This window comes from Archocentrus centrarchus, chromosome 1, assembly GCF_007364275.1.
Source record: "Archocentrus centrarchus isolate MPI-CPG fArcCen1 chromosome 1, fArcCen1, whole genome shotgun sequence".
Taxonomy (NCBI): domain Eukaryota; kingdom Metazoa; phylum Chordata; class Actinopteri; order Cichliformes; family Cichlidae; genus Archocentrus; species Archocentrus centrarchus.
In genome coordinates, this window is record NC_044346.1 from 11,997,365 (window position 1) to 12,006,266 (window position 8,902).

General features: G+C 41.6%; 1 protein-coding gene across 14 annotated transcripts in view; it reads right to left on the reverse strand.

Annotated features, from left to right (window-relative positions):
* Nucleotides 1–7,920, reverse strand: part of sorbs2a (sorbin and SH3 domain containing 2a) — a 53,326-nt gene extending 45,406 nt beyond the window's left edge. For all 14 annotated transcript variants that reach the window (XM_030733261.1, XM_030733430.1, XM_030733850.1 and 11 more), the window contains exons 1-2: nucleotides 7,413–7,920; nucleotides 1,628–1,781 (exon numbers count right to left, since the gene is read on the reverse strand). The gene's annotated coding sequence lies outside the window, so the exon portion shown is untranslated. The remainder of the gene's footprint in view (nucleotides 1–1,627; nucleotides 1,782–7,412) is intronic.
* Between the last annotated feature and the right edge of the window lie 982 nt (nucleotides 7,921–8,902).

Here is an 8,902-nt window from a genome sequence, read left to right on the forward strand (position 1 = left end):
GATCTCTCATGCAGGTTAAAGGCCCAAAATTATTATCAACTTAAAGCAGAAAATTCATAAACATGTCTCAGACAGAAAAGTGACATTACTCAAGGTTTCTGATATCAGGGCTTTAATAGTGGATCTTAAAGTGTAATGCACATTTTCATTGCTTCTCTCAGAGGTTTACTGGTGCTAAGTGTAACAGGTTGTTCTAGACAGCAAGTACTGATCTATAGCTGTAGTATTTTTTTTAAAGACATAAACAGAGTTTATGTCAAATGGAATGAAAAAGATGTGTTTTTTTTTTACTTATTTGTATAAGCTCCACAAATAAGAGCTTTGCATTTGATTTTATTCAGTAAAAGAAACAAATTGATATCTTTTACTTTTGCATTTATAAACAAGGAAGAGAAGGGTTCAAACAACAGTATTTGTGTACAGCCCTGGTAAGCTCTAATCATAAGTGCCACAAAATATTCTATACTTAATTTTAAAACTTAGGTACTGGAAAAAAACCAAACAATCATCATTGACTTCATTCCAGTCTAATTTGAGTATCTTTCTAATAAAACCTTCATAGACCTGCCAGTCTACACGACACAGCTGTAACCAAACAATCATCAAATCTCCATCTTATATTTAACCAAAAACATTTACAACAGCTGACTTCTGCAATCACAGTTTCAATGAGTCTAGAATGAAGTGTGTATATGTATGACTACTGATACACATAAAACAAAAAGAAGCTAGCTTGTGATGTTTGCAAGGAACACACAAAGTGACTCTGTACGTGAGATCCGGAAGAAAACAAATCCAGCGGCCCACGATACGAACCGAGGCTGGGAACCACCCCTTACTGTGTACCCAAGGGGTCAAGGTGACATTCCACAACACCTCTGAGATTGGCCTAATGGAGGGATTGGTGCATGGCCTTTGTTGAATAGGAAATAAGAAACCATGAAAAAAGGGTGTAACAAGAGAACGAAGTATGTAAAAGGGACAGAAGCGGGAAAGAATTCTGGGGCAAAAAAGTAAGAGGTTATGGGGTTCTAAGAAATATATTTACAAACACATGAATACATAAAAACCTGATAAGGTCATACTTAAAAGGTTAACATTTGAAACTGTAATCTAAGCTTTTTTTCTGAAGCTATTTCTGAAGTGACCGCGGTAGAAACCACTGTTTTTATTCGACACCATTTCCTCTGTCCACCGTCACAAAAGACAAAAATTCTACTCTCGGGCTGTAATTTTTGGTTTTGGCAGCACAAATAAATAAAATTCCCTTTGGGTGTCTGGGCTGTAAAAGCTATTCAGATCTCTTTTAATTTGCATCTTTTTAAAGCATCGTGTGTTCATAACAAGTAAATATAGACACATGACAACTGAGTAGACGGCGCTGCAATATCTGCGCACCTTCAAGAGTGACATTGAAGAAACAGTCTAAGATATACTGAAAGCATGGATTAGAAAGGTCAGTATACCCTGCACACTCTAATCCAAACTATTATTTAAAAAAAAAAAAAATCAGATTTAATAAAAAAGGTTCTCCTGTGAACACCAGTGAAATGAAATCCTCCCCCACTTCAGAAAACAGAGTGCAGGTGCAACAGTCCATCAAGCATCAAGTAAATGTTACTCTTACCGTCATAAAACCAAAAGACTGGAGACGTGCTAAGAAGAGTCACGTATGGCGCTGTGAGTCCAAGTCCCCGTGGCTTCCACTTTTTCTTCTCTGTCTCAGGATGAGTATCTCCTCCTGGTCAAGCTTAATTCCCAGATCTCACCCCGTTTAACAGCTGAGAAGCAGAGAGACAACAGAACGAGGAGAAAGTTAGAGACGGAGCCGAAGAGAGGGAGTGACAGGGAACGAGAGTTCCCTGTTTGGGTGAAGCAGTGATCAGATACGGCTATTTTCAGAGTCTGGCATACTTGTCTATGAGACTGGAAAGTTACCCCTCAGTGTGGATGGGTGGGGGGGATAAGTGACAGGCCTGAGTATCTCTATTTTATCACACGCACGTTTGCATGCATACCACATGGTATAAGCGCACACATGCCTGTAAAGACAAACTACATCTAAGCTCACATCCACACAATGCACAAATGCCAAAAAGGTCACAGAGTGATTCTGTTGAATGCTTCATCAGGTAGATACACCTTTCAGATGTTAGGACAGCCTTAGGCATGAGAAGGGTGTAAGAGAACCTTGATATACTCATTTCCTCTTCCCAGCTTTTATGTCGCACAGGAGCCAGAGTTGTCAGTTCGGAGCTATGTAAAGTGGCTTTGTCCACACAGAAACTGACAGGAGTGTCAACATCCTGCTCACATGAGATTTTCTTTCATTTTATGTTGCGGTCAGCTTGACTTCCCGTCAAGAATGCTCCCTCAGAGATGAGAAAATCAAATCACATAGACATGACATGCAAATGCACATTTTCTTATTGCCTTTTTGTCCATGTCAATACATCTTGTACTGTCAACATCATACCGGGATCTAAATATACAAATTATATGACCACTCACCTGTACCATTAATAATCTTCCCGCTGGGTAACCCATATGGTAATGTATATTTGGAAATGACCACACACATGCACACACAGGCCGAATATACACAGGAGAGAGGTCAGCCAGAAGCACCTCTAGACCTCAGACTCCCTGCTATTCCCAGAATGATGATGTAACTACTGCTATTAGCATGTCATATTTAGAGCCTGGATACCTAAAACCAGCCAGGCAGCTACTGTGCAATATGCTATTTGGACAACACCCAACACATCCACTTCGAACCCGTATTCAACAATAAACAGGATAGGGACAAGAATCTGCCACTTACAAATTACAGTGTGGAAAAGGCTCAGGAAGAGCCAGGCTGTCACTACAAAAAAATGTATTTGATTCCATAAAGTGAGATTTATATTATTAACCTTACAGTTACTGATGTTCTGCTCTGTTTGAGCTTTATTCCACCAAACGGTGAGGTTGGATCTCTTCAACCTGCTAGCTTTTTATATGTAGTTAAATTAATCTACAGTAGCGGAGAAAGCATAAGGTCACAAAGAAAAAAAAAACAAAAAAAAAAAAAACATCACTAACTCTATCAAACTGGTTGCCAACTTTTAAATCAAACATGGACCGAACTAAGCCTTGAGCTGGACCAACACTATCTGTGTCTGCTGTCGTCGTGCAGATGATGAAGTAGTAATGTAAAAATCCTGTCTGCATGGGCACAAATGGCTCCAATGATGAGTAACACTCCTCCAACTATGCCTTCCGAACACCCAAGCTTCAGACCGTGGGGTTCCCGAGAGCCCACAGCAGTGATCAGTGTGTCAACAAACATAATCAAAAAGCAGCTGCTCCCCAGAAACAACTCATCATGTGGCAAGGATCACTGAGGTATGGTGAAAAGCTGACAACTGACAGGTGCTAATGATGCAACCTTGGGGCCAAAATCAGGGCAGTATCAGGGGACCAATAAAGTTCTATCAACTATAGATTTAATCCTGTAACCTGCATGACAAACATGACCAGTCAGATCTACACCAACATCAGAACAAACATCCCCAAGCGTTTCTCATTTTTGATCAAATTCATCTTCATCAGTTTAAACTTGATTCTGGCTCTTGGAAGCATGTCCTACTGAGTACCACATGTGGAAGAATGATTTATAAAAACAATTTAAAGCAAAGGGGCACAGCAGCAGCTTAGTAATGATCTTATTAAAGTACCAAAGCAAACTATTTTTATAGTGACTGGCACAAACTCACACTCAAACACACCGACACTTTGACCTATGAGCCACTCTGGACTACAGTAGCCGTGTCGACATGCTCTCACCCATACAGTTTCAACACCTAATTCATTATCAGCTTCTCCAAGGCCCTGCCATTCCCAGTTAAGTAAGTGGCAGGATATAAAAAGCAGAAGAGCTGTGCATGTAGTAAGTGTCACGTACTGGAAAACACTTAAATCTGGGAGAAGATCAAAAAAGTGAAGCCATATCCACAAATGCAGTATACTGTTTAATAGAGATGGTGCTGACATTTTGCTATGCTAGAAAAACACACGTTACGGCAGAATGGAAAATATGAACTTCAATATGTAATAGGCTAGCAACTTTTTACATGTAAAAGTACAAAGCAACTTTATGATTGGTGTATTCAGCTCCTTCAGTGTAAAGCATGCTTTCAGATCTGCCCATTCTTGAGCAGCCAAGTAGTGTACTGGTCAGCCCTCTCAGAGAAGAAGTTTTAACCAGCTGGTCAGATGGGGCACTTGCATGAGGAGTTTGCATGTTCTCCCTGTCCCTGTTTGGGTTTTGTTCAGGTTGCTCCGGCTTCGTCCCACAGTCCAAAGGCACGAATGATTAGGTAGGTTAGTAGGTGACTAAATTTATCATTATGTGTGAGCGTGCATGTATGATGAGCTGGATATTACAGCAGCAAATAATTGTGTTGTTGCATGAGCATTTGGTTTATAGTGTGTTCACGTTTCTAGATTCACCATAATTTGAAAATACCTGGCAGCACTTAACTAACATCAGGGTGTAACAGGTCTGCTTTTGTACACTCAGTGTTTCTGCTCTTTAATAGAGCAGACTGCGTATTTGCTGTTTAGCCATTATCTTTAGAAACTTGTGGTTGCTCTTACAATTACTGAAATAGATTGAAGGTCCCATTGCTGAAATAGTATTGACATGTAAGGATTAAACTGAGCAAGGTTCTTGGGTGGAAATAAAGGTAAAGATGTACTAGTCAACTTACTCTTTTTGAGTGTAAGTTTTTGAGTTTTCGTTTTCCAGCTACAGTACAGTTTGGACATGTTCCACAGTAGATACATGCAAAGATTACAGTCAAATCCACTTTAGCAAGTCTTGACTGTCTAAAATCAGCAGGCATTTCTTTATCACAAAGCAAGAAAAAAATGTCAAATCAAGTATTTCCATTTTTCCACATTTGATCATTACACATCACAAGCATATGTACAAGCTTACCGCTAAACAAGCCACACTGGGTCGAATTAAGGTCCCTGCATGGTTGCCTGCAGGTGCAACACAGAGCTTAGCTGGCCTGTGTGAGCTGTCGTTGTGTACAGTCTCCAGGGGGCAGTGTCAAAAATATGTGGAACAACCAGTAATGTGGGCTATTCTTGTTTGCGCTCCTGTTAGTTGTCAAGTCATGATCTACTAGAACTTCTTTACAATGGAGTGGAACTGAGAAACAATCAGTCCATCACAGCCATTGTTGTGTTTCTTATCCATGCTTCTTTCATCTTCTCTCTCTTTGTGGTAACTCAACTATGGTTGCGCCTTTCCTCATTCAAGCGCACCAATCAGCATTTGGCCTGCACATAATGCCATAGTGGCTTTCGGGGGCCTTCTCGTTGCATTGCCAGTTATCTAAGCATACTTATACCAATGCAGGACCATATCAAACCTTAAAATAAGTTGTTTTGTTGTGCCACAATTTAGTGTTTGTCAGAATAAAGTAACTCCGGGATTCAAATCTGATTCAGCAACCAAGACTGACTGATCACTGTGTAAAAGAGAAACAGAATTTCTTTAGAAAGAAGTGGCTCAGCAGATTAGATAAAAAGTCATCAAATCCAGACTGCATGATGCACACTACAGGACATTGTTAAAGGGCTCAGGGAGCAAGCACACACCACTTTTCACACACCACTTGAGCCATGACATCAGACTCTGAAGAAGGGCAGAGTGAGGGGGAGATAAAGAAGGAAGCACAGCAGAGGGGACAATGAGAAAAGCGAGGGCACCAAAACAAAGAACAGACATGGGAAAATTAAAAGTGAGCGTGAGAGAGTGAAATGAAGGTGATTGTGACTGTAACCCACTGTTACATTCTGTATTTTCAGAAGAAAATGTATCACACTCTCCTATTCCCTGACAGCCTGCCTTGATCCTCTTTCTTTCTCTCACACTCTCCCTCAGACACACATGCACCACACAGCTTCTCTCCCAGTCACTCTAAACGGGCAGGTGCAACTGAGTTAACATTAACAGAGACAGTTAGCTTCTGGCTCGCTGACCACCAATCAAGTCAAATTGCTATGATCCCCCATTATGGGTGTATATTTAAGTGTCTATTTATTGGTGCGGCGGCTCTCTGCGAGACAGATAGCAGCCAACTGTTGCTCGTCCAACTGCATCCTGCTGTGCTGCTTCCTCTCTCAGACACACAAGTATGCAGTCACAGAAATACATCACAAACAACATCAGAAACGCCGCCAGTAAAGTGCATACACACAGCAAAAAGCACTCACAAGGCAGGTAGACAGGTAGGCCTCACTGGGAGTGGTATGCGGTTCCCGGAGTGATAGTGTTACTCTTTGTGCATCCTGGACACCTCCCCACTCTCCCTGCTCACCCAGCATTCAAATGCATCTTACAGATACCATCCATTCCTGCTGGCCTCTTATCCCCCCCCCCCCCCCATTACATCATTCTTTATACAAGTTACCAGATTGGATAGAAAAAGTGTCTTTTGTTTTTTTTTGTTTTTTTTTCCTTTTCTGTCTGAACTGGGTTATCAATAGTTTTGGGGAAGACAGGCAGCAGATTAGTTTAAAATATGTCCTGTGGCTTCTCATCCTGCCTTTCTGCATAGAGAGTGACTAACAAACCTTTAATGGCAGGTGAATACGAACTCAGGAATAAGGCAATAACTGGAACTCAATGATGACTTTAGGTGTCCCTGTGCAGCAGCATCGGTCTACATATTACACACAAAATGAAGTATAAGAAATGCAGGGACAGTGTTACTGTACCAATATCAGTACAAAACAAAACTTGAAGAAGTTATTTTTGTATCTAATTGTAAGAATTTCAGAAGATACGCCTCTGCTACATATATTTATTTATTCTTACACATGCGGGAAACTGTATTGCACCAATGCATAAGTGAAAGCTAACAATAGAGATTATCCTAAGCATTTAAGATCTAGGTTAAACGTGGATATTTCAGTTCATGTTTACAACTATCAAGGAGGCTGCATGTTCTTCCCATACTGCTCTCATAATGCTGGTTGGTACGGTTTTAGAAATATTCTTTGTAAAGATTAAAAGCTTGTGGTTTTTTTATCCTTCCTCCCAGTCCCGACCGCATCTTCTTCTAATGCACTGGAGACAGCAATCCACTGGAATGCACTTTAATGGAAACCGAGGCGACCCAACCGCGTCCCGGATAAGCCAATTCATTTTCTCGAGTTTCGTCAATTACAACTGTAGGGTCAATGCTGCTTGTAAGGCAGTTAAAACACCCCAAATAGCCTTGTTTACCAGCTCTACCACAAAAATTGAGCCGCGGGTCAGATCGGCTACTGCCACTGCAGCAGCTGCTAAGAGAGACGCGGAGGGAGACAGATACAGCCCCTTTAACAAAGCTGATACTGTGTGTACTTACCTTAACACAGCTGCCACCTCAGTAGACACACTCCGAAACATGTCGTCTAATAATCAGCCTTTTCCATATGAAATGAGTGAAGTCCCCGGACAAGCGCAAAAGAAACAAACACGGTGAGCTGCAGCCGCTGGGAAGCTACCGTGTGATGAAACCGTACACCTGTTTTTCAACGCGCATGGATGTTGCCAACCCTGACTGAAGGATACTCCCTCTCTCTCGGGGGTCACTGGGCCTCGGGGCAGCAATGCGGTTAAAATGACCTGTCCCCTCTCCTTAAAGACACTCCAAGGAGAAGGCGGCACAATTAAGTTACCGCCTGCCTTTCTTTCTCGACTACATGCGCCAGACGCGCCGCAGTCCCAACTCTACCGACTCTGGAGAAGCGGCGTCAGTCCAGAAATGGACCGGGTCTGCCTCCGTTTCCGTTTTTGTTATTAGTGAATGATGTCTTGGCTTCGTGCGCAAAATGGCCTCTGTTATTTTCATTCAGCAACAGTCTACCGCGAGCTTCTCATTGGGTCTGCGTGTAGCCATGGCAACGCCCGCGGTTCAATCAGTGTTTGCGGAGGACACACACACACACACACACACACAGGGAGGCCTGTGTGCTGCTCACTAACAGGAAAGTGCCACTTTGCCTTCTATCTGCAGCAGAAACGCACAATAGACTGACCTCAGATATGAGGCGGGGTGCTGACAGTTTGTTTTAATGGTTAGACCATGACAATAACACAGGCGAAAGCACGTAGCCTAAATAGGAGGTGATTCATAGCTGTTTGCTAGGGATAAGCTAAATCAGCGTTAAGATTTATATCTGTGCTGTCCTGACAGTGTGTCATGTTGTCTTCCACTATCCATATAGGTTTAAATAAAGGTTTATTTTTCAACTATCATGTACCTGCTGTGAGCTGTAGGCACTTGTTTCTAGTTACCGCTGGTTCAAGTTTGATTTTTTTTTTTTTTGGCAGTGAAATCCTTTAATTATGTGGAAATATTCAGCTTTGATGGTTGCGGCTTTATATCAGTGCTGACCATAAGCTGTATATAAAAGATGTAAGTAGCCATTATGGCAGAGCTAGCAGAAAGCTAGCAGCTACAGCTGCTTGTCACGCAAAGTGGCCTGAGTCTTCGTGCACGACTTTAGTCTTTAAAACTATTTAAACTGGACAATTATATAAAAACAATCACCAATCATATATTGATGTCATAATGTTGTAAATTAGCTATTGTGATTCTAACCATTTGTAGGCACGTAGGTTGCAAGCATGTTTATTTCTGTTGTGAAGTTGGGCATTTTCTATGGAGATTGCCAATAGACTGTAACATCATCCATTGGTTTTTGAAGTCCTGTTATGAAGCCTAAAGCGTTTTCACCATCTTGGTCTTTTGAAACCCGATTTGGGTGTGATTTCTCAGGGTGACTGAGAAATCACACGCTCACTGACTAACGACTTGTCAGTCACATCCTCCTTTCTGACACAAAACTTTAC